This window comes from Acinonyx jubatus, chromosome D1 (genome assembly GCF_027475565.1).
Source record: "Acinonyx jubatus isolate Ajub_Pintada_27869175 chromosome D1, VMU_Ajub_asm_v1.0, whole genome shotgun sequence".
Lineage (NCBI taxonomy): Eukaryota > Metazoa > Chordata > Mammalia > Carnivora > Felidae > Acinonyx > Acinonyx jubatus.
The window spans coordinates 109883224-109907745 of record NC_069390.1 but is presented as its reverse complement, the minus strand read 5'-3'; the positions used below and the strand labels follow the sequence as shown (position 1 = coordinate 109907745).

The window sequence follows — 24522 nt, the reverse complement described above, 5'->3', positions numbered from 1 at the left end:
AAAGCTGTAAAATGACGCTCCCACCAGTATATAAAATTTTGTTTTACCACACTCTCTTATACACTAATTATTAGTGCTATCACTTTTAATTTAAAAAGCGAAAACCATTTGTATAACTTTCATCTATGTGTCACTTATTTCTAGTAAGGTTGGACGCTCTTTTTTTTTTCTTTTTCTTTTGTTTTTTGAAGTATAAGTAGCATACAGTGCTATATTCGTTTTATGTGTGTAACAGTGATTCAATAGTACTGTAAATTACTGAGTGCTTATCACAGTAAGTGACACCGTCTGTCACCAAGCAACCTTATTATCGTCATATTCACTATATTTCCTATGATGTACTTTTTGTTCCCATGACTTATTTATTTTGTAACTGGAAGTCACAGCTTTCAGTCCCCCTTACCTATTTCACCCATCCCCACCACGTCCATTCTGGCAACCACTGGTTTGTTCTCTGTATCTAAGGGTCTGTTTTTATGTTTGTATCTTTTTTTCTTTGTTTCTTCATTTGTTGTGTTTCTTAAATTCCTCATATGAGCGAGATCATATGGTGTTTGTCCTTCGCGTCTGGCTTATTTCACTTAGCATAATACATTCTAGTTCCATCCATGTTGTTGCAAATGGTAAGATCTCATTGTTTTTGTTTTTCATGGCTGAGTAAGTTTCCATTGTGTGTATCTGTGCATCTTTGTGTGTGTGTGTGTGTGTGTGTGTGTGTGTGTATGTGTGTGTGTGTGTATATATATATGTATATATATATATATATATATATATATATATATATACCACTTCTTCTTTATCCATTCATCTGTCACTGGACACTCAGGCTCCTTGTATATCTTGGCTGTTGTAAATAATGCTACAGTAAACACCAGGGTGCATATGTCTTCTCAAATTATTGCTTTTGTTTTCTTTGGGTAGATGCCCAATAGTGGAATTACTGTATTATATGATGTTTCTATTTTTAGGTTTTTGAGGAACCTCCATACTGTTCTCCTTAGTGACTATACCTATAAACTTGCATTCCCACCAACAGTACACAAGGGTTCCTTTTTGTCCGCATGTTTGCCAACACTTGTTATTTCTTGTCTTTTTGATCCTGGCCATTCTGACAGGTGTAAGGTGGTATCTCACTTGGTTTTTATTTGTATTTCCATGATAACAAGTGATGTTGAGTATCTTCTCATGTGTCTGTTGGCCATCTGGATGTCTTCTTTAGGAAAGTGTCCATTCATGTCCTCTGCCCATTTTTAATTGGATTAGGTTCGTGTGTGTGTGTGTGTGTGTGTGTGTGTGTGTGTGTGTGTGTTGAGTTGTATAAATTCTCTCTATATTTTGGATATTAACCCCTTATTGGATATATCATTTGTAAATAACTTATTCCATTCAGTAGGAATGTTTTGTTTTGTTTTGTTTTGTTGCCTTTGCTTTGCAAAAGCTTATTACTTTCGTGTAGTCCCAATAGTTTATTTTTGCTTTGGTTTCCCTTGCCTGAGGAGATACATCTAGAAAAATGTTCCTGTAGCCACTGTCAGAGAAATCACTCTTTCTTCTCTTCTAGGATTTTTATGCTTTCAGGTCTCATGTTTATGTCTTTAATTCATTTTATTTTAGTTTCATTCTTTTGCATGTTGCTGTCCAGTTTTCCCAACACCTTTTATTGAAGAGATACTCTTTTTACCCTTTGTGTTTCTTTGCATCCTTTGTAATAAATTTAATTGACCTTTTTATTTCTGGGCTCTGTGTTCCATTGATTTATGTGTCTATGTTTGTGCCAGTACCATACTGTTGTGACTACTATAGCTTTGTAGTATATCTTAAAATTTGAGATTGTGATACCTCCAGACTTGTTCTTTTCTTTCTGAAGATTGCTTTGGCTATTTAGGGTCGTTTGTAGTTCTGCACAAATTTTAGTATTATTTCTGGCTCTGTGAAAAATGCTGCTAGTATTTTTTTATAGGGATTGCTTTAAATGTGTACATTGTTTTGGGTAATATAAACATTTTAACATTGTTAGTTTTTCCAATTCATGAGCATGGAATATCTTCCCATTTTTTGGTGTCATCTTCATTTTGTTATTTTTGGTTCAATTGTAAATAGGATTATTAATTTCTCTTTCTGCTACTTCATTATTAGCATATAGAAATGCAAAAGATTGCTCTATATTAATTTTGTATCCTGCAACCTTACTGAACTCACTTGTGAGTTCTAATAGTTTTTTGGTGGAGACTTTAGGGTTTTCTCTATATAGTATCATGTCATCTGCAGATAGTGACAGTTTTACTTCTTCCTTACCAATCTGGATGCCTTTTATTTCGTTGTCTTGTCTGATTGCTGCAGCAAGGACTTCCACTACTATATTGAATAAAAGTGGTGAGAACAGACATCTTTGTCTTGTTTCTAATCTTAGAGACAAAGCTCTCAATTTTTCACCATTGAGTATGGTGTTCACTGTGGGTTTTTCATATATGACTTTTATTATGTTGAAATACTTTCCTTCTAAACCCACGCTATTGAGAGCTGTTATCATGAAATGATATTGTACTTCATCAAATACTTTTTCTACATCCACTGAGATGATCACATGTTTTTTATTTTTACTCTTGTTTATGTGATGTATCAGGTTGATTGATTTCTAAATATTGAGCCATACTTACATCTGTGGAATAAATCTCACTTGATCACAGTGAATGTTAAAAATGTATTGCTGATTTTGGTTTGCTAACATTTTATTGGAGATTTTTGCATCTATGTTCATCAGAGATATTGGTAGTTTTCTTTTTTGTTGTATTTTTTTGGGGGAGGGTTGTTATCAGGTTAATGCTGGTCTCATAGAATGAATTTGGAAGCTTTTTTCCTCTTCTGTTTTTTGGAATAGTTTGAGAAGAATACATCTTAACTCCTCTTTAAATGTTGGGAATAATTCATATGTGAAGCCATCTGGTCCTAAACTTTTGTATTGGGAGTTTTTAATTACTGATGCAATTTCATTGCAAGTAATTGGTCTGTTCAAATATTTTATTCCTTCCTGATTCAATTTTAGAACATTATATGTTCCTAGGAATTTATTCATTTCTTCTAGGTTGTCTAATTTGTTGGCATATAATTTTTCAAAAATTCTCTTATAACCCTTTGTATTTCTGTGGTGTCGGTCATTATTTCTCCTCCTTGGATCTGATTTTACTTGTTTGAGTTCTGTCTCTTTCCTTCTTGATGAACCTGGGTAAAGGTTTACCCATTTTGTTTATCTTTTTAAAGAATCAGCCCTTGGTTTCATTCATCTGTTCTATTGTGTCTCTGTTTCACTTATTTTTGTGCTAATCAGTATTATTTCCTTCCTTGTGCTGGCTTTGGGCTTTGCTTGTTCTCCTCTTTCTATCTCCTTTAGGTGTAAAGTTAGGTTATTTATTTGATATTTTTGTTACTTTGTGTCTTAACGTAGGCCTGTATTGGTGTAGACCCCTCTCCTCAAACAGCTTTTCCTGCATCCCAAAGACTTTGGATTGTTGTGTTTTCATTTCCATTTGTCTCCATGTCCATTTGTTAATTTCCTCTTTAATTTCTTGATTGACCTACTTATTGTTTAGTAACATGTTATTTAACCTCCATGTGTTTGCATTCTTTTGCAATTTTTTTCTTGTGGTTAATTTCTATTTTCAGACTCTTATGGTCAGGAAAGATGCATATACGGTTTCAGTCTTTTTAAATTTATTGCAACTTGTTTTGAAGCCTAACGTGTATTTATCCTGGAAAATGTTCTGTGTGCACTTGAAAATAATGTGTATTCTGCTGTTTTTGTATGGAATGTTCTGAATATATGTTAGGTCCATCTAGTGTAATGTGTCATCCTAAGCCACTGTTTTCTTGTAAATTTTTGTCTGGATTATTTATTCATTGATGTATATGGGGTGTTAAAATCTCCTACCATTATTGTATCAGTGTCAATTTCTCCCTTTATTATGCTTAATAGTTGCTTTATGTATTTAGGTGCTCTCTTGTTGGGTACATAGATATTTATAATTACTATATTCTCTTGTTGGATTTTGCTCATTATCGTTATGTAGGTCCTTTTTTTGTCTCGTGCAACACTCTGTCTTAAATTCTGTTTTGTCCTATATGAGTATTACTACCCCGCCTTTCTTTTTGTTTTGTGTGTTTGCTTGATTTTTCTTTTATTTGAATGTTAAATATTTTCCATCCCTTCACTTTCAGCCTGCAGGTGTCTTTAGGTCTGAAGTGAGTCTCTTGTAGGCAGCATACAGATGGGTCTTGCTTTTTTATCCATTTAGGCACCCCATGTATTTTCATTAGAGCATTTAGTACATTTACATTTAAATCAATTATTGTTAGGCATGTACTTGTTGCAATTTTGTTACTTCTGTATGGTTGTCTTTGTAGTTCTGCTCTATTCCTTTCTTCTCTTGCCCTTTTCCCTTATGGATTATTATGTTTTTTATTTATGAAGTTTGGATTCCTGTACTATTTATTATGTATGTGTATATATTATAGGTTTTTGATTTGTAGTTACCATTGAGTTTATATATAACATCGTATCATATAGAAGTTGTTGGCTGCTGAAGTTTGAACACATTCTAAAAGCTTTGAATTTTTACTCCCTCCATTTTTTTATGGATCTGATGTCATAATTTACAGGTTTTCATTTTTAAATCTCTTGGTTGACTTGTGTAGGTTTAATTGATTTTACTGCTTTTGGGATTTAAACTGTATACAATTTATAAGTGATTAATCTACTGTCTCTATTCTATGTTTGCATTTACCTGTGAAATTTTTTTCTTTTGTCATTTTCTTACTCCTAGTTATGGCTTTTTTTTTCCAACCAAAGAATTCTCTATAGCATTTCTTGTAAGGCTGGATTAGTGGTGATGAAATCCTGTAACTTTTATTTCTCTGGGAAACACTTTACCTCACTTCTATTCTGAATGAAAACTTTGAATATTCTTGGTTGCAGGTTTTTTTTTTTTCTTTTCAGTACTTTGAACATATGATGCCTCTCTCTTTTGGCCTGCAAAGTTTCTGCTGAAAAATCACCTGACAGCCTTATGGAGTTTCCTTTAAATATAATTGCTTGCTTTTCTCTTGCTGTTTTAAAAATTCTTTCCTTCTCACTACCTTTTTGCCATTTTAATACTATGTGGTGTGGGCTTCTTTGGGTTGATTTTGTTGGGGATTTCTATGACTCCTGGATCTGGAAGACTATTTTGTTTTCCAGATTAAGGGGAGATTTAGGATATTACTTCTTCAAATAAATTTTCTCCTCCTTCTCTCTCTCTAGTCCTTCTGGGACTCCTACACTGTCAGTATTATTACAGTTGATGATGCCACTAAGTTCCCATAACTGATTCTCATTTCTTGTTATGATTTTTGGTTTTTGCCGTTTGGCGTGGTTGCTTTCCATTAGCCTGTCTTCCAGGTCCCTGATCTATTCTGTCTCCTCTGATCTGCTACTGATTCTCTCTAGTGTATTTTTATTTCAGTTATGGAGTTTTTCATCTCTAACTGGTTTGTTTTTATATTTTCTATCTCTGCTGAATATCTCACTGAGATCCTCGCCTCTTGTCTCCAGTCTAGTGAGTATCTTTGTGACCATTACTTTGAATTCTTTATCAGGCATATTCATTTCATTCAGCTGTAATTTTGTCCTGGTTTTTCATTTGGAATATATGCCACTGTCTCCTCATTTTGTCTGACTCTCTGTGTTTGTTACTATGTATTCGGGAAGTCAACTATGTCTCCTGCTCTTGAACGCAGTGGCCCCATGAAGAAGAGTTAGTGCCCTGCAGTGGGGTGTCCCCTGTTCACCAGGAACAGGTACTGCAACATTGCCTCCTGTGTACATTGCATGTGCCCTGCTGTGGCCAAGCTGTGTTGCCTTTGGCCCAGTTGGCTGCATTGGCCCACTTTGCCTCTTGTGGGTGTAACAGGCAGGACTTTGTCCCTGTGCTGTTAAAGGGCCTAGCTCACGTCACCAGGAGTTTGTTGTTGGACAAACTGCCCTCAGTCGGTCTGCTGGGGCTGTGGTTCACTAGTAGACAAGGCACTCTCCCTGTGCTGCCTCTGAGAGGCTTCCGTTGGTTGGTGGAGCTGGCATCAGACCAGATGCCTGTCCTCGGTCCATCAGCCAGGGCTACAGCTGCTCTTATTAGCGGTGTGCTGTCCCTGTGTAGCCAGCTATAAGGTTTGGCTCTGGGACTGCAGGCGCAGTGACGTGTGTGGTTATCTTTCCCTCTCCCCAGGTCAGGAGTCACTTTGGAGTGGTGCCAGTCCTTGATGGGGTTGCTTGTAGGGTGGCTCAGGGAAGAGACTGCTTTGGAGGGATGCTGCTGCATGGGGTGGGTTGGATGGGGCAGATTCACAGAGGAACACAGGGGCGGGGTACACAGTGCTAGAATATAGTTGGAGGGTGTTCACACTGGTTCTTGCAAGTGTCTGACTATGCTGCAGCAGGGAAATAGAAATGGTGACTACCAGCACTTTGTTCTTGGAGGATTCTCCCAAAGATCCCTGCCCACCACCCCCTCAGGGATTTGTAAAGAAATCTCTTTCCCATATACCCCAGGTGCTTTTTAAACTACTGTGTCTATGCTTTGTCTCTGCAGGGTTGTTTATTATGCTGTCTCTTTAAGCAGGGCGATTCAGTTTCCTCTTGCCTTTTGTCTCTCCCGGAGCTAAGCCCACTGATCTTTAAAGTTCGCAGAAGTAAGCCTTGCTGATTGTAAACCTTGCAAAGCTATGCCCTATTGATTTTCAAAGCCAGAAATTATGGGGAATCATCGCACCAGTGCAGGTCCCCCATGTGTGGCATTCCTGGTGTGGGTTCTAATGTCCTCATACCTCCGTGTGGTGTCCCTCCTGTTTGTGGATATTCTAGCACGACATTTGGCTTCCAGTCACATCTATACCCCTCTCACTCTTACTGATGTGGCCTCCTCTCTGTGATGAACTGTGGAAAATCTGTCCTGCAGGGTTTAAGTTGTTTTCAGAGTTTGTTGTAGAGATGTAGCTATTAACTCGATGTGTCTGTGGGACAAGGTGAGCTCACTATCCTTCCATGTTGCCATCTTCCTGACCTCCCTGATTTTTGTTTCCATTTTTAATAGCCCATTTTTATTTTGTTCCATAAAATTATTACCCACAACATATAGTAGATACTTTGTAAACACTGGTTTGCTAACTCTTCTTCAGTTTTTGCGAAGAAATAAAGATGAATTCAATACAATAGCTAACAAAATTCCAGGGAGGTTTTCTGAGAGAACTTTAAAAAGTGATTTTGAACTTTGAACACGAGAACAACATTTTGTAAATACTTGGAACAGTTTTAATGACAGTATTTGTATCACAACTACTGATCACTGGGAAAGAATATTTATTTATTAAATGATGTCATGGACACTAAGCAGGATCCAATTCATACTATATACAATAATAAACTCTAGATGGATTAAAGCCCTAATTGTGAAAGATAAAGCTATTAAGTTAATGAAGAAAATCTAGGATGATATTCTCTTGACCTTGGTAGGAAATTACACATTAATTAAGACCCTAATAGTAAAAGCAAAAAAAACATTCAAATTGATAAATCTTTCTTTATTAAAATTAAGAAATTCTCTTCAGCAAAAGGTACCACAAAGTTATTAGAGAGATACATTCAATGAAAGTATTTGCAGCATTTAAACTTCCCTAAAATTGTACTCTCTAGATTAAAACTGCTCTACTCCAATGACTTAGAGAGGACCCAATAGAGAAAGAAACAAAATCAGTGTTTAAGAAATTCACAAAAAGAGATTTGGAAATGACCAGAGAGTGCATGATGAGATTTTCAATCTCATTAACCATTAGAAAAACACAAATGACAACAAATATGTAGCACTCACATTCTCTAGAATAGAAAATTTACAAAATCAGTATCAAATGTTGACCAGAATATGGAGTCCTAGGAAACTGCAGGTACAGCTGGTAGGAATTGAAAGTTCTAACCACCTTATAAATCAATCATGTAGTAGGTAAGTGAAAGAAACATGTGTATAATTTATAATTCAGCCATCATACCTCAGGTTATATCCTAAAGATGCTCTGTCTCAGATTCAGATGATAGCATGTACAAGGTGATGCTTTCTAGTATTTGTTCTGATGCTAAGCTGTTGGAAGCTTTGATAGGAGACCGGATAATGGAATATGCTTGAATATTGAGAAAAGTTGATGGAGACTTACATTAGGCAATATACGTATGAATTTCAAACATTGGGTGGATTAAGAAAAAGAAAGCAGACTGAGAGTTACAGCACGAAATACCACTTGTAGAATCATTTAAGTAGGCATCTGGAGATAGAATAATCTCACACGTATTTCAGAATAAATTATCTTATTTGGGTAAGGACACATGTAATTACATTAAAATGATGCCTACAATAGGGAGAGTAAGTAAAGATGCAGGAGAAATTAATCATAGACTAAAATGAAGAAAGGCTTGGAAAGAATGAGGACCGTGTGAGATGAGGTGTAGTTTAGGATACAAGCCTAAGCACGTATATCACAATAACAATAACAATAACACAATAACAACCGAGAGGGTTGAGACAGAAGATAAGGAAAAATAAAAACAAAAACTTTGTCACTTGAACTTCTTGTACTTTTTGGCTCTGTTGATTAAAATAAGATAAGGCATAGGCTCCTCCCTCTGGCCCTCAAGGCTGTCCAGTCTCAGTCATTGATCTACGATGTCTCACTTTCTGTATTAACCATGATTCTTTATTTTCTAATTATAACTTCCTCCTTCTGCTAGGAACTACACATGACATAATTGGGAAAAATCTGGCTTGGTTTATGTGTTGGCCCTTCCCTGATCAGTCTTTCTATGAACAAAATAAATCACACCCTGTGTACTGAGCTCAGCCTGTGGTTCGAAAGCTCATCCAGGTGTACCAGGATAGACTGTTTTACCAAAAATGCAAGGAGGTGAGAAGTGTACTTTCTCATCCAGAAGTACATCGTGGTACACAGCATTAGGCAGGTATAGGGAAGTGTTGAAGGGATGTGGGCAGGGCAAGAATAACATTTGCTAGAAATTACCCATTGAAAAACTCACTTGTACTGCAATTATTTCCGCTCTGCCCTGTAACCAATTTTTTTCAGACACTGGTCGGTTACAATTTCTAAATAAAATCAAATCAAAAGCCTTAAAATAACAAAGCATTACCAATACCCTGACTCAGAACTTATTTTGCATTAAGTTGCTTCCTATCAGGTTTAACACTGGCCATGGCAGTAGCAAGATAGGCTGCTCTAAATCCTTGAGATCCAGTCACCTTTTGTCATGTGCCTTGTGATAATCAGTGTATGGGTCAAGGTTCTCAAGAAAAAAAAAACAAAAAAAAAAACAAATAGGAGGTCTGCAGTGAGTAAGCTGTAGCCCAGGAGAGCCAGTGCTGTGGTCTTGGTCCATGTTTGAAGCCTTGAAGACCTGGAGAGCTCATGTGTGAGTTCCAGTCCAAAAGCCAGGAGGCTCAAGACCTTTTAAGACCTAGTGCTTCAGTTCAAGTCCAAACGCAGGTCTTAGAGCTGGAATAGAGCAGCTCTAAGAATCAAGCTGAAGAGATTCTCTTTTATTCAAAGAAAGGTCAATCTTTTTGTTATATTCATGTCTTCAACTGATGAGATGAGACCTACCCACATTAGAAAGGGCATTCTCGGGGCGCCTGGGTGGCGCAGTCAGTTAAGCGTCCGACTTCAGCCAGGTCACGATCTCGCGGTCCGTGAGTTCGAGGCCCGCGTCAGGCTCCGGGCTGATGGCTCGGAGCCTGGAGCCTGTTTCCGATTCTGTGTCTTCCTCTCTCTCTGCCCCTCCCCTGTTCATGCTCTGTCTCTCTCTGTCCCAAAAATAAATAAACGTTGAAAAAAAAAAAAAAAAAAAAGAAAGGGCATTCTCCCTTAGTCTATGGATTCAAATATAAAGCCCATCCAAAAGTGTCCTGATAGACATACCCAGAATAATGTTTGACAAAATATCTGGGTAACCTGTGTTTCAGTCAAGTTGGCACATGAAATTAGCCATCACACAAGATCAGTTAACCGTATCAGTTTATTAAATGGTTTCCTTGCCTATTAGTTTGAAGAATCTAGAATAAACAGGTGGTAGTCATGGCTTTAGACTTAAGAGGAAGTCTGATTTTGTCTGTCCCCTTAGAGTGTTCTGATCCAAGGGAGCCTAAAATTCTGGGGATAAGCACAAATTTCAGAGTGGGTCACTAAGAATTATGACAAGAAGTGGTGCATTTAGTTCCTCCCCTTGGTTTCTTCACCCATGAATGCTAACTATGAGGTAGAAAGCAACATTGTTCACCTCCCTTCCATGGGGCATGATCACCAAGATGCCACTTCAACTGTGCCTCTAAGGGCTTTCCAACGTCTTATCACGTTGGAATCTTCTGGGTAGTGTGGTATATGGTATAGCTAGTGGATTTCATCATTATTTAAATACTGTCACACTTCCTTTGCTGAAACATGTTATGGGAGGTCCTATAATGATAATTCTGATAATCAACTCGCCACAGGTAGATGTCTTAGAAAGTGGTACAACATCTGGAGCTTAATGTCAGTTTATGTTCCCAACGTTTGGACATTCAGCAATGACACTAGCTACTTCAGACTTGGTTGGAGGGAGCCGTGATACTGGACCGTGCCCTGCCTCCATCCGTGTCCCCACAACTACCTCGTCTATCAGCCCAGCAGTGAAAATAATGGGGCCAAAGGCAGAGACTGGCTGAACTCCGCCAGACCAGTCATCTTATCTTATCAAGTAGTTGTTCAATACCTTCTCTGCTCTGGATGTTTTTTGGTAGGCATTATGGGAGAAATAAAGGTTAACACACTTTTTTCCACTCCTGTAGATCCAATCATAGGCTTCTTTCCCAGATGACTTTGTCTTCAGTCTTCTAATCTTGCTCCTTCTTGGACCCTGAATAACGAGTGAAGCCAGTGGATATGCATTTGTCTGTAGAGTATCTTGATCCAGGCCATTTGTCTCTTCCACCGAGTTGATGATTGGATGTATCGCTCAAAGCGCTGCCGCTGAGAGACTTGTCACTGTCCCCCACTGGCCAAGAGTTGCCTCTAGATTCCAACTCTCTGGTGCTTTTGGATTGTCCTGCCTACAAAGGCGGTGTCTTCACTGGTCAGAATAAAATCCCTCAGGTGTAGAATCACAGATATTCATTTTCAGTAAGCATGATAGGCTTATAGGGGCAACTGCCAGAGCGATATCAGCAGGGTACTGGTAGCCTCTGCTTAAGCAGGAAAAATGATCGTACTTGTCTCTAATTTCTTTCCTTAATCTTTCTTACTCTCCAGCAATCTATGAATTTGATGTGGAATATCTGTACCCCCTCAAGCGCTGTCTTCATGATCTGTTCAGTGTAATAATGGCCTCCCTGCATTTAATTGCCCTTCTTTAAAAATGCTAAATATTTGGTTTTCTTCTTTAATGCCACTTAACATATTTAATCTGACTCTGGGTATTTTTCAACTATATCATAACAGCCCCCAGATACTTACATGCATTGCAAGTAAACTGCAAGGTGTTTGAACCCGAAGATAATTTCTTACTCACCCCTGCATTTCATATATCTAAAAGAGTACCTGGTGGAAAGTAGGTACCCATTAAGTAAACATTTGCTGAATTATGTTAAATTGAACATTCCTATATTTGTGTTCCTTCAAGCAACAATGACAATGTTAAGTGCAGAATAGGTATTCTGAATTATCTGTTGGATTGAGTTGCATTAAGAATCCCAAGTTCTACTTTTCCTTCTTGGACTTTGGGTTAACTTTTGATTCTCTTTTAGATTCTCATATCCACATAAAACAAGTCCAAAAAGTTGTTTATCTTGAAGTTTTACCACTGTTCAATAAAAGCCGATGTAAGAAATATTAAAGTGGGTGGAAAGTTGATGTGCTATTGATTGGTTGTGCAATTGGATAAACACAGTGATATGGAATGTTTAGTGACACAGCCAAAAAGATTCAGAGTGGAGGAGGGGATCCAGCCTCATTCTCTTTTGAAGTTATTACTGTCTGTTACCTTCATGACCCCAAGTCCAACACTGATAGTACATTTTTTAATATGTAGGCTTAAAATCCTTTTTTCAGAGAGTATTTGGAAATTGGATCCTGGATTTTTATTATTTAACAGCCTGCTCCTCTTACAGTCAACAGCCCTCCCATCCCAAACCAACCTACTTTCCAGGTAGCAGAGGTATTTCCTTAGGATGTCAAGCATGCAGAAGGACTGGTGACTTATTCGGTTGTCTTCTGTGGAAACCGAGCCCCACGGCAGGTATGCTGCTGTCATCCAAAGATGAGAATCTACAGTATCAACTCAGTATTAACTGCCAGTTGGATGCCGAAAACACCCTAATACTCAGCTTTGCATGCAAGATTGTTGCTTGTCAAATAATTATAAGATATGAGGCACTGTCGTGAAAATGGGATAACTTGCTGTCCCTGAGTCATACTAGCCCGTGATTACTTGCCTCTGACCTGGTGGGTTACACCATGGGACTTCACCACTTGCATTCAGTTTGATGCTTCATTTATTCTTCCCCATTTTTGTTTCAAGGATTGTTCTATTTTTATTCTTATGTTAGTACTTTCACTGTACATCTTGTTTCTTAGCTTTACCTGCCCCCCCCCCCAATCTGTTCATCTACACACATTCGCGGTGATGTCCCTTTTCTCACATGCAGGGAGAAGCCTGGAGCACTTCATCCCAAAGCTGCCCCCACAACTGAAACAATACGTGTGTGATCTTCAAGGCAGTTCTGCAGATATGGCAGCTCAATTGTGCCTTTTCTTCCTACATATTTGGAAATAAATTTTTTTATGTTTATTTATTTTAGAGAGAGAGAGCAAGCAGGTGAGGGGCAGAGAGAGAGGGAGACACAGAATCTGAAGCAGGCTCCAGGCTCTGAACTGTTAGCACAGAGCCTTGTGTGGGGCTTGAACCCCTGAACCGTGAGATTGTGACCTGAGCCAAAGTCGACGCTTAACCGACTGAGCCACCCAGGCGCCCCCATATTTGGAAATAGAAGCTTAAGATTAAACAATTTATCTGATGTCGCAAAATATTTTAATAGCACGGTCAGGATCAGGATTCAAGTCTTTCCGTTTTCAGCTCCGCTTATGGTTGATTTCTGAGTCTCTAGTGCTTTGCTCAATGCCTGGAAAAAAGGTATTCAATAAAGTATATATTTTATTAACAAATAAAGGTACATAAAAATGAAATAAAGCTCAGAACCCTTCATCAATTGTTTATGTTTTATTTTTTATTTTGCAAATACTATATTCACCACAGAATGTAATTTAATATACTTAGAGTAAAAGGAGAAATAGCAAAGTGGTTTAGACCAGTCATCTCCAGAGTGAATTGCTTATATATCCGGAGGTGTTCAAGCATACAGTTATGGCACAGGGGAAATACATCAGGGTTTTAGATATGATTTTTTTTAAAACAATGCCCTGTATGGTTTTAAAAGTCAAACAGTTCAAAAAGTTTTAATGAAAATGCCAGTAATCTTCACCTCCTGTCCATCCTTCATCTCTGTTGCCAAGTAAGCCGTCTATGTTCTTTTTAGTTATTTTTCTTGCCATTTAATTCCATATTTCTATTTGTATTTGCTTTTTAACTCATCCTCTTAAATTCCATATTTGTACATTTTAAAATTGTGCATAAAATGATAGTAGGATAGGACATGTGTATGTAATTTATAAATATCTACATATCGAAGGCACCTACAAACGGTGGTCTAGACTAGAAGCGTGAACCTCTGTCTACAGCGATCAGGTAGGTGATCGTCCAGGGGCCTGAGCAGAGCAGAAAGACCATTTATGTTTTTGAAATATGCTCTAGAAAAAGGCCACATTTCCTCTGCAAGTACAGTCTAAAGGGTCTTGGGAAAATGGTATTAGGGTCTATGGGAATCTTTCACAACATGCCTTGTGACCATCTATAATTGAACAGAAACAAGATAAATGTAGAGTAGACACTAGGGTTTGAAATCAAATCTCTAGGAAGTGCACTTGTCTTTAAGCCAAATGCTCATCACTATCACCTCTCACCCAAAGGCTTTCTTTCTTTTGTACTGAATCTAGTCTCCTTCACAAACTCGGGCAGTGTGAGTTAATGTCATGAGTGAGACTTGGCACAAGCCATGAAGCCACAGGGGAACAGGCAATTATTAATGGCATAAATACTCATAAATTTATTTCTTAAACATGGAACGCCTGCAGCCTTGTTTTTTCCCCAGGCCGCTGAACTAGAATCAATTTATCATGTGTAGCTTTCTGGTATACATTTTTATTTCGAATGGTTTGCACTGAAAAGAACACCTCCCTTTTTGAAGGCATTTTTATCTCTCTCTTATCTAATTGTCAAAGAATATTCTTGTATCATTATATCTCACTTCAAAAACATCATATGATAATTATTCTTAACAGAAATTTATCTTAAAGCCTTATTCCAGCTTGATCTATAGATTCACTGAAATCCCAATCATAATTCAAGTAAGTTACTTGGTGACTCAGTTTGTGGACAAACTGATTCTACTCTACTTAGAGTAAACTCTTGTGCCGTGTAAGCCAGCATCACCAGACGCTTGCAGACTTCATGGTGTTGTCTTGTTTGAGACAGGACATCACTGTCACAGTGTGGCATCAGCACATGGCACTTACTGACAGAGTAAGAACTCCAGTATCTGGTGACAATCTTGAAGCCATTGGTTACCAGCTGCCTTAAAACATTTCATATCCTCCAAAGATTTGTAATTAAGAGCAAGGAGTCAAATAATCACCAAGAAAATAAAACACAGTATTTTGTCTATTTTTATTTTCTTTCCTAACTATCATTTGTGTTTGGGCTGTTTTCCAGAGGTGATGTTTCCTGGCAATGAGTATAGCAGAAGCTTGAGAGATACGAGTTGGATTTTCTACTGCTACCTGTGAGTAACTCCTGAACATATTTTCTGCGTTTAGGTATCTGGGTTTCTTATTCATTCAGATGTTACAGAGAAATCTTACTAGGGCCTCCTGAGATGTAGATGGAAATGTAAGTCAGACAGTGTTTGCCCTCAAGAGCTGACAGCGTAGTGAGGATGATGAGAAAGGTAAGCACATGTGAACAAGAGTGTGCACGTGCTGTTCCAAGGCAGGTGAAAAGTGAGATTGGCAGACAGAGTATCTAAATCTCTCGGAGTGACCAGGTCTGAGATTCCAACAGGAGTAGACATTGCTGTTGGGCTGTGAAGGATGAAAACAAGGTTTACAGTCATAAAAACAGGTGGGTTTCCAGAAAGAAAGAGTAGCTTGGGATATGTAATAGTGCCTGCCTGCCATTTGTTGAACATCCATTATGTGCCAAGCAAGGACTTTCTACAAACGAGTTTTGATCTTATTAAGATCATGATTGTGATTTCCATTTCACTGAACAGTTTCATGAGTCAGAGAGGGCATGCCACTTGGCCAAAGTCATGCTTCTAAGAGTGGCTGAGATTAGATTTGAACAGAGGTACATCCAACTGGCTCTGAGCTTACATGTTTCCAAAACACCACAATGGTTCTCTCTCTACACAAGTGTCAATTTCCCTTCCAGCTGAAAACTCTAACCTTTTAAATTTCCAACATGTGGAAACGTCGGGAAGAGTGACAGTGCACAGGAATGGATTGCTGTGATCATTGTTGAATGCTGTACTCTTTCTGTATTGCAACACTTTATTTATGCCACAGCTGCGGGATTTAAAGCACCATTCTGGGAGTCTGGAGGTTTATGCCATTGGCTGCATTTTAAATAGACACAAAAAAGGTTATATGAGGAGCCTTCTCAGTGAATGTTTTTATGGTTATATGCGTACGTGTATCTATCTCTCTAGTTAATGTAGTATTCGTCTAGCATTCAGAATGAGGGGCATTAAAACTCTTGTATCTTCCATGAAGTTACCAATTCAAATGAGCCCTTTCATGATTCCCAGCTAGGTGATGAAATGTCTGAGATGTTTACAACCGACTTTGGTTCTTGTTCTACCCGAGCTGATTACTTCCTCTTTGGGCAGTAATGATACTATTTTGGTAAACGGCATGCCTTCTGGATGTGGAACTACCTGGGTATTAATCCCAGTTCTGCCATTAAAATATGTAACCCAAGACAAGTAAATCAGCCCCAAAAGCCTGATATGTAAAGTGGGGATTTATATTTGTTTCACTGGACTGTTCTGAGAATTAAGTATAAATAGATCCAGTGTGTAAACTCTCAAACATTTAGTGTGTTTTACCATAAAAAAATAGGTATTGCTCACAATTACTATGGGAATAATTGCAGTATGTAAATTAGCCTTCTCCATCAGTAGCTGGGTTATTTCCTGTTAACACAAGTTCGGTTATTCAACCAAATATTTACCAGAAAGTCAGCACTGTGTTAAAATTCAAAAAATTTTATCATAAAAATAGTATTTTCATTGGTTGAAGGAACTTGAGATCTAGAGTAAAGCTCCTTGTGTCAGACACCACACAAAGCAAGGAGAGAGCAAGGAAAAAATAAATATGAAAGCTCATCACACTGTTTGGAATATATCTTCATGGGGGTTGAGATTTGGCCAGTAATTCTCCTTTTTTAGTGGGGTCTTTGTCTGGTTTTGGAATCAAGGTAATGCTGGATTCATAGGATGAATTTGGAAGTTCTCCTTCCATTTCTAGTTTTTTGGAAGTTTGAACAGACTAGGTATCAACTCTTCTTTAAATGTTTGGTAGAATTCCCCTGGGAAGCCATCTGGCCCTGGACTCTTATTTGTTGGGAGATTTTTGATTACCGATTAAATTTCTTTGCTGGTTATGGGTCTGTTCAGATTTTCTATTTCTTCCTCTTTCACTTTTGGTGGTTTGTGAGTCTCTAGGAATTTGTCCACTTCTTCCAGATTGCCCGGTTTGTGGGTATATAATTTTTCACAGTATTCTCTTATAATTCTTTGTATATCTGTGGTGTTGGTTGTGATCTCTCCTCTTTCATTTGTGATTTTTGTCTTTTTTTGGGTCCTTTCTATTTTCTTTTGGAGAAGTCTTATTAATCAGTTTTATTAATTCTTTCAAAGAATCAACTTTTAGTTTTGCTGGTGTTTTCTCCTGTTTTTTGTTTGCTTCTGTATCATTTATTTCTGCTCTAATCTTTATTATTTCCTTTCTTCTGTTGGCTTTCCTCTTTATTTGCTGTTCCTTTTCTAGCTCCTTTAGGTGTAAGATTAGGTTGTTTACTTGGTACTTTTCTTGCTTCTTGAGATAGGCCTGAACTGTAATGTATATAACGATCAGGACTGTCTTTGCTAATCCCGAAGGGTTTGGGCTGACCTGTTTTTATTTTCATTTGCTTCCATGTATTTTTAATTTCTTCTTTAATTTTCTGGTTAACCCATTTATTCTTTAGAAGGATGTTCTTTAACCTTCATGTATTTTAGGCCTTTACAAATTTTTTCTTGTCATTGATTTCAAGTTTCATAGTGTTGTGATCTGAAAATACGCATGGTATGGTCTCCATCTTTTTGTAGTCGTTGAGGGCTGATTTGTGGCCCAGTATGTGATCTGTTCTGGAGAATGTTCCTTGGATACTCAAAAAGAATGTATATTCTGCTGTTTTAGGATGAAATATTCTGAATATATCTGTTAAGTCCACCCTATCCAGAGTGTCATTGAAAGCCATTGTTTCCTTGTTGATTTTCTGCTTAGATGATCTGTCCATTGTTGTAAGTTGGGTGTTAAAGTTCCCTAGTATCATTGTAGTGCTATCAGTGAGCTTCTATATGTTTGTTATTAATTTATTTATATATTTGGGTGTTCCAGGTTGGGGGCATAAATATTTATAATTGTTAGATCTTGATAGGTAGAGCCCTTAATTATGATGTAATGCCCTTCTTCATCTCTTGTTACAGCCCTTGTTGTAAAATCTGGTTTGTCTAGGGGGCACCTGGGTGGCTCAGTCATTTAAGCATCTGACTTTGGCTCAGGTCATGATCTTGTGGTTCATGAGATTGAGCCCTACTTTGGGCTCTTGCTGTCAGTGCAGAGCCCAGTTCAGATCTTCTGTCTCCTCCTCTCTCTGCCCCTGCCCCGTCCATGCATTTTCTTTCTCTCTCTTAACAATAAACAAACATTAAAAAAGATAAGTAACATTAAAATAAATGAATAAATAAAATCTAGTTTGTTCGATATAAGTATGGCTACTCTGGCTTTCTTTTGACATCCATTAGCATGATAGATGGTTCTCCATCCCCTCACTTTGAATCTGCAGGTGTCTTTAGGTCTAAAATGAGTCTCCTGTAGGCAGCATATACATCAATCTTGTTGTTTTTCTTGATCCATTATGACACCCTCTGTCTTTTGACTGGAGCATTTAGTCCATTTATATTCAGAGTGATTATTGAAAGATATGAATTTAATGACACTGTGTTACCTATAGAGTTGGTGTTTCTGGTGATGTTCTCTTGTCCTTTCTAGTCTTTGTTGCTTTTAGTCTTTTTTTTTTTCCTCCACTCAAAGTCTCTCCCTTAAAATTTCTTGCAGGGCTGGTCAGTGGTCACAAACTCCTTTAGTTTTTGCTTATCTGGGAAATTCTTTATCTCTCCTTCTATTTTGAATGATAGCCTTGCTGGATAGAATATTTTTGGCTGCATATTTTTCTGATTCACCACATTGAATCTCTCCTGCTTCTCTTTTCTGGCCTGCCACGTTTCTGTGGATAGGTCTACTGTGAACCTTATCTGTCTTCCCTTGCAGGTTAAGGACTTTTTTTCTCCCTTGCCACTTTCATGATTCTTTCCTTGTCTGTGTATTTTGTGAACTTGACTATGATATGTCTTGGTGATGGCTGGCTTCTATTGAATTTAGTAGGAGTTCTTTGTGCCTCTTGGGTTTTATGTCTGTGTCCTTGCCCAGATTAGGGAAGTTTACAGCTATAATTTGCTCACATAAACCTTCTTCCCCTTTTTCTCTCTCTTCATCTTCTGGGACTCCTATGACATGAATGTTCTTACACTTTAATAAATCACTGACTTCCCTAAATCTGCCTTTGTGAATACTGACCTTCGTTTCCCTCTTCTTTTCAGCTTTGTTTTCCATAATTTTATGTCTTATATTGCTACTTTTCCCCTCCCCCACTCATGCTTTGTCTGTCTCTCAGAAAAATAACTAAATGTTAAAAAAATTATAACTTCATTAATTCTTTTATTTTAATGGTCTACAGTGTGTTAAATAATTTTTATAATGTCTGCAGTAGCATACAAAAACAAAGCAGTAACAACCTAATTTAGGGGTAATGTAGCAAGTAAGTCAAATACCAGCTAGAATACAAGGAGCTACCTGCTCTTATAGTAGTATGCATGTGCTAATACGGGAATGAGAAAACAGTAAGTTTTGGGATTCACAGGGCTGTAATGTTTGAGCTAAGTCATGAAAGATGAATAAGAGACAAGTTCTGGCTTCATGGGTGAGGAGCCTGTGTAGTCACACAGATCCTTGCATTCAGTATCACAGACAGTATTTTCCATTGGAAGCAGGATTTGCTTTTAATGTGGAAAGAAGGTAAGATACCGCATCATATCCTTTCTTAATCATGTTACTTCCATGTGTTAGCTAATTGCTTGTGCTGAAAATGAAAATAAAGAAGGATAGGGCAAGATAGGGCAACCGATAGTTTATTTTCCTTTTGTTTGTCCTTACTCTTCGGTAAGCAGAAGGTACAGTGTCAGTAGAATGGGCGTAAGGTAAAAACAGATGAGACAGAGCCAAGGAAATAGCCAACAAAACAAAAAGATGACCTACAAAATAGGGAAAAAAATTGCAAACCTTGTGTCTTTCGCTGTCGGAAAACAAAACAAAACAAAACAAATAGTCTAATTGAAAAATGAGCAAAGGAACTAAATAGACATTTTTCCAAAGAAGATACCCAGATGGCCAACAGCTATGAGGAAAGGTGTCCAATGTCAGTAACCATCAGGGCAACGCAAATCAAAACCACAAGATGATTTCACTTCACACATGTCAAGATGGCTAGTACCAAAAAGACAAGGAACAACAAGTGTTGTTGAGGGTGTGGAGAAAGAGGAAGCTTTGTGCACTGCTGGTGGGAATACAAACTGGTGCAGCCACTGTGGAAAATAGTATGGAGGTTCTTCAAAAAGTTAAAAATAGAACTACTGTATGATCCAGCAATTCCATTCCTGAAGAAAATAAAAACTCTGTGTTGAAGAGATATCTGCACCCCCACGTTCACTGCAACATTACTTACAATAGCCAAGACATGGAAATAACCCATGTCCATCAGTAGATGAAAGGATAAAAAAAGAAGTTGTGGTATAGTTACACACACACACACACACACACACTCACACAGGATATTACTCATCCATTAAAAAAAAAAAAGGAAATTCTGCCATTTCTGACAACATGGATGGACTCTCTGAGAGTGTTATACTAAGCGAAATAAGTCAGATGGAGATGACAAAGACTCTATGACCTCACTTATACGTGGAATTAAAAAAAAAACACCCAACCAAACAAAACAAAAACAACAAAACAATCAAACTCAAAGAAAATGAGACAAGATTTTCGGTTACCAGGTATGGGGAAGTGGGGCGGAGTAATTGGATCAAGGGGGTCAAAAGGTGCAAACCACCAGTTATAAGATAAATACCTCTGGGCATGTATTTGTAATGTACAGCATAATGACTATAGTCAATACTGCTCTATGGCATATTTGAAAGTTCCTAAGAGAGTGAACCCTAAAGTTCTCATCACAAAGAAAAAAATACTATTTTTTTTCCTTTTTTGTATCTACATGAGGTGCTGGATATTAACTAAACTTATATTCATTTCGTGATATATGTGAGTGGTTATGTGGTGGGACTTTAACTCATATGGTGGTATATGTCAATTGTGTCTCAATAAAATGGGGGGGGGGAGTCTCAGATGACACAGTTGTGTGCAGTCTGTCCACTGTTCCTTCGGGAGTGAAATACAGACGTGTGTTCAAGCTATCGAATACAAATGGTGCAATACCAGTGACCCACATATGAGTTGAATGTTTTCAGACTGGCGTTTCAAAACTGGTGTGTTTGTATTTAAGACTGGGATTGAACAACATAAAGAATAAAATGCATGCTAATTTTATTTTTCTTCAGTTAGGACATTAAATAGCAAATAAAAAATACAAAAACAAATAAACAAACAAACAGCTATGTCAAATCCAGACAGACTATTGAAGAAAAGAGAAAGTTTTATATTTTAATGCCTTGTCACCACAGTTTTTTCCCCTGGGGCCTCCTGTTTTCATTTTTCAGTGGGCCCATAATTTATGCAACCAGCTGTGATGAGAATGTACACTGACTAATGTCCCACACCATCAGCTTGTGAAGAGAAGTAGTACGTGGGCACATAAATGCTGTGCTTCCTGGAACAAACCACACAGATGGATGAGGCGAGGGTGCAGTTGCCCTGAAGCTCACCGCAAGACTCGCTCTTTTTGCTGGGGATCCTCGAAACTATCTGAAAATTTAACCCCCCTGTTGGATGTCAGTGACGGTTTATGATACTCAGTTGAGAAAGATGCATCAATGTTGCAGTGATTCCTTTGGGAGAAAGCATAAGGAATGTTGGCCATATTGTCACAGAATTTTATGTCATCTGTGTTAACACACACACACACACACACACACACACACACGAGAATTTCCTGGATGTCACGCTGGTTTTTGATGATAAACAGAAGCAAAGAAGTCAGGACAAATGACGGATGTGACAAGTGGGGACCTGGGAGAAGCGGGACTGCATGTGTTGTGGTTCAGCTTCTAACCCGTTTCCCTGAACCAGGCCACACTTGGATTCCTGCAGAAGTGGTCTTCGTGGTCTCTCCAGAGGGCCGCGGTGAGATGGGGAGTCACGCATTTAGAAATCAGTCGTCAGTCATAGCCAGTTAATGCTTATTCAACCTTGAGGATTATAAATCAGATCATTTTTAATTAGACAAAATTAATGATGTCAAGACACAAAGGCATTAGTGCGTTTTTTAAGACAAATTACGAAGGAGTGTCATACACTGAGACTTTAATTGTCAGCTTAGAAATGCTATTGTTTTCAGATCCTTCCAGGAAAAGGCCATCTATTTTAACCAGTCCCAAAACATTGATGATTAAATTAAAGCTGTCCTTGGGAAGCAGAGCAGAAGACCATCATCACCCGAGTGTATAGAGGGTAGAGAATTTGAAAAGTATTTTTCCACTCAGTCCTTCACAGATGAAAGTAATTTACACTAATATATTTTTTGTAGTTGGTTAATTTTGCTTGAAATTTGTTGCTAATGAAAACAAACAAACCAATATTTAGCACTTGCTGAGAGCCTCTTATATGCTAAACATTGTGCTAAGTATGTGACATGATTATATTATTTAATACTCATAATCCAACTAAGTTTTAAGATGCTCTTTTTTTGCCCATTTATACAAGAAACACTGCAGATAAGAGAGATCTCTCCACTCTGCCTTTTGTATGATAGGAGATTTGGCAACTACCCCATTGCATCCCCTCACCTCCTCGTCTACTCGCTATAAATTGTTATACTTCCTACTCCAATTTAAAATGTCTGTGAATATATCATTTATAAGCGTAAAGGTGGCCTACTGAGTGTGAGAATTACAATGTATAAATGTGTATGTTTTAGAATTCTGTAAGAGCTCATTTGTATATTCTAAGACATGGAGATAAGAGGAATAAACTAACAATTGAAGCCTATGTTGTGAAGGATGAAGGGAGGGCTATGAGTGCATTCTAGAAAAGAAACTTACCTAAAAATACCAAGTTTTGGGGCACCTGGGTGGCTCAGTAGGTTAAGCATCCCACTCTTGATTTTGGCTCAGGCCATGATCTCATGGTTCAGGGAATTGAGCCCCACATCAGGTTCTGTGTTGACAGCTTGGAGCCTGCTCGGGATTCTCTCTCTACCTTCCCTCTCTGCCTTTCCCCTGCTTGTGTTCTCTCTCTCCTTCTCTCTTTCAAAAATAAATAAGCTTAAAAAATAGAGTTTATAACAGCAATACAATGACTTGAGGGACTCCTGAGGACAAAGGGTTAATGGGAAACCCTACAAATCCAAACAGAAGTAAGACCGCCCCTATTCCTGGTGAGGAATCCCAGACTACTGGCTCAGCTAATTTGTTAGCCCCCCCCACCCCCCGCCTTGATCAGGCCACCCCCAAGAGCAAAATGTCACAGCTGGCTTCACTACACGATGCCAAGAACACACAAGACCCAGTGTGTTCACTTAGGTGCTCAAACTACCTGGACTTGCCATAGGACCCCACGTGGGAACATCTGCTGTTCAAAGTAGGAATCAAGGGAAACAGCTCAAATCACACTGTCTCTCCCTATCTCTTTAATTCTTCCGTTGATCTCTTGTCAAATGGACCTTTACTTAACCATTTTAAAAACTAAGCTGTATTTCTAAACTTGATGTCTTCTGAAGTTTGTTTCCTGTTTTAAAGAGGCATTTTGGCCCTTACAAAATTATTTTTAAAAATGTAAATTGCCCTTATTTTTATCTAGTACTTCTTGGCCTCATTTTTTCATTTAAGTATTTTTTCATCTGGAGTTTATTTTGATCTTGGGACCGAGTAGCGATTTAACAGTATTGTTGCTCTGGGATGGCTAATTATCACAAAATAATTTATTCAATACTCTATCTTCCCCCCCCCCCCAATTTAAAGTGTCAGTTTTATCACATGCTCAATCCCCATGTGATTCTGGATCTATTTCTGGGCTGTCAGTTCAGTTCCATTGATGATAATCTATTCCTGGCTGGTGGCATGCTGCTTTCATTATTGTAGCTTTAGAACTTCTTTAGATATCTGGTTGAATCAGTTCCTCATCTTTGGTCAGGAACATTCTGAAGAAGATTTCCTAACAAGATGTACAAGATCACTTTTTTGCTTTTGAATTTCATATCCAACTTCCTCAGAGCTGGAAAATCCTGATACATTTCATTAAATGGTGACGTTTATGACATTAAAACTTAAGTTCTTTCTTGTAGACTTTATTAATGTGTATCCTTCTTGTATAGAAATTATATCTTTTACAGTTTTGTTATTCTCTATTTAAATATCATTACAATCCCTCTCTTCCATGGAAAAGACACATTTTTTTTCCCTATAGGATTAAATATATGTGGGCTGGCTGAAGACACAAAGTATGTAGAGAGACATGAAACATACTCAAGCAAAAAGAGACTCCCATTTTTTGTTTTGTGGTCAACCTGTCTCCCCACTCCTACTCCTGGGCTTTTACTTGGTAAGTTGCAAGGAGCTAGGCTAGTTTCTACCATGAGAGTGAAGGTGGATATAAATGGAAGCCCTGAAGTCAACACATGCGTAATATACATGCCTGCATCAGGGGATTCGAATTCTATGGTAGCTGGCTCAAAGAGTCACA

At 38.0% G+C, this 24522-nt stretch overlaps 1 long non-coding RNA gene across 1 annotated transcript in view; it reads left to right on the top strand.

Annotated features, from left to right (window-relative positions):
* The window catches only part of LOC113596945 (uncharacterized), a 580975-nt gene that overhangs the window by 529820 nt on the left and 26633 nt on the right, over positions 1-24522 (top strand). The window contains exon 3 of the long non-coding RNA XR_008290728.1: positions 14939-15008. This is a non-coding gene — a long non-coding RNA (uncharacterized LOC113596945). The remainder of the gene's footprint in view (positions 1-14938; positions 15009-24522) is intronic.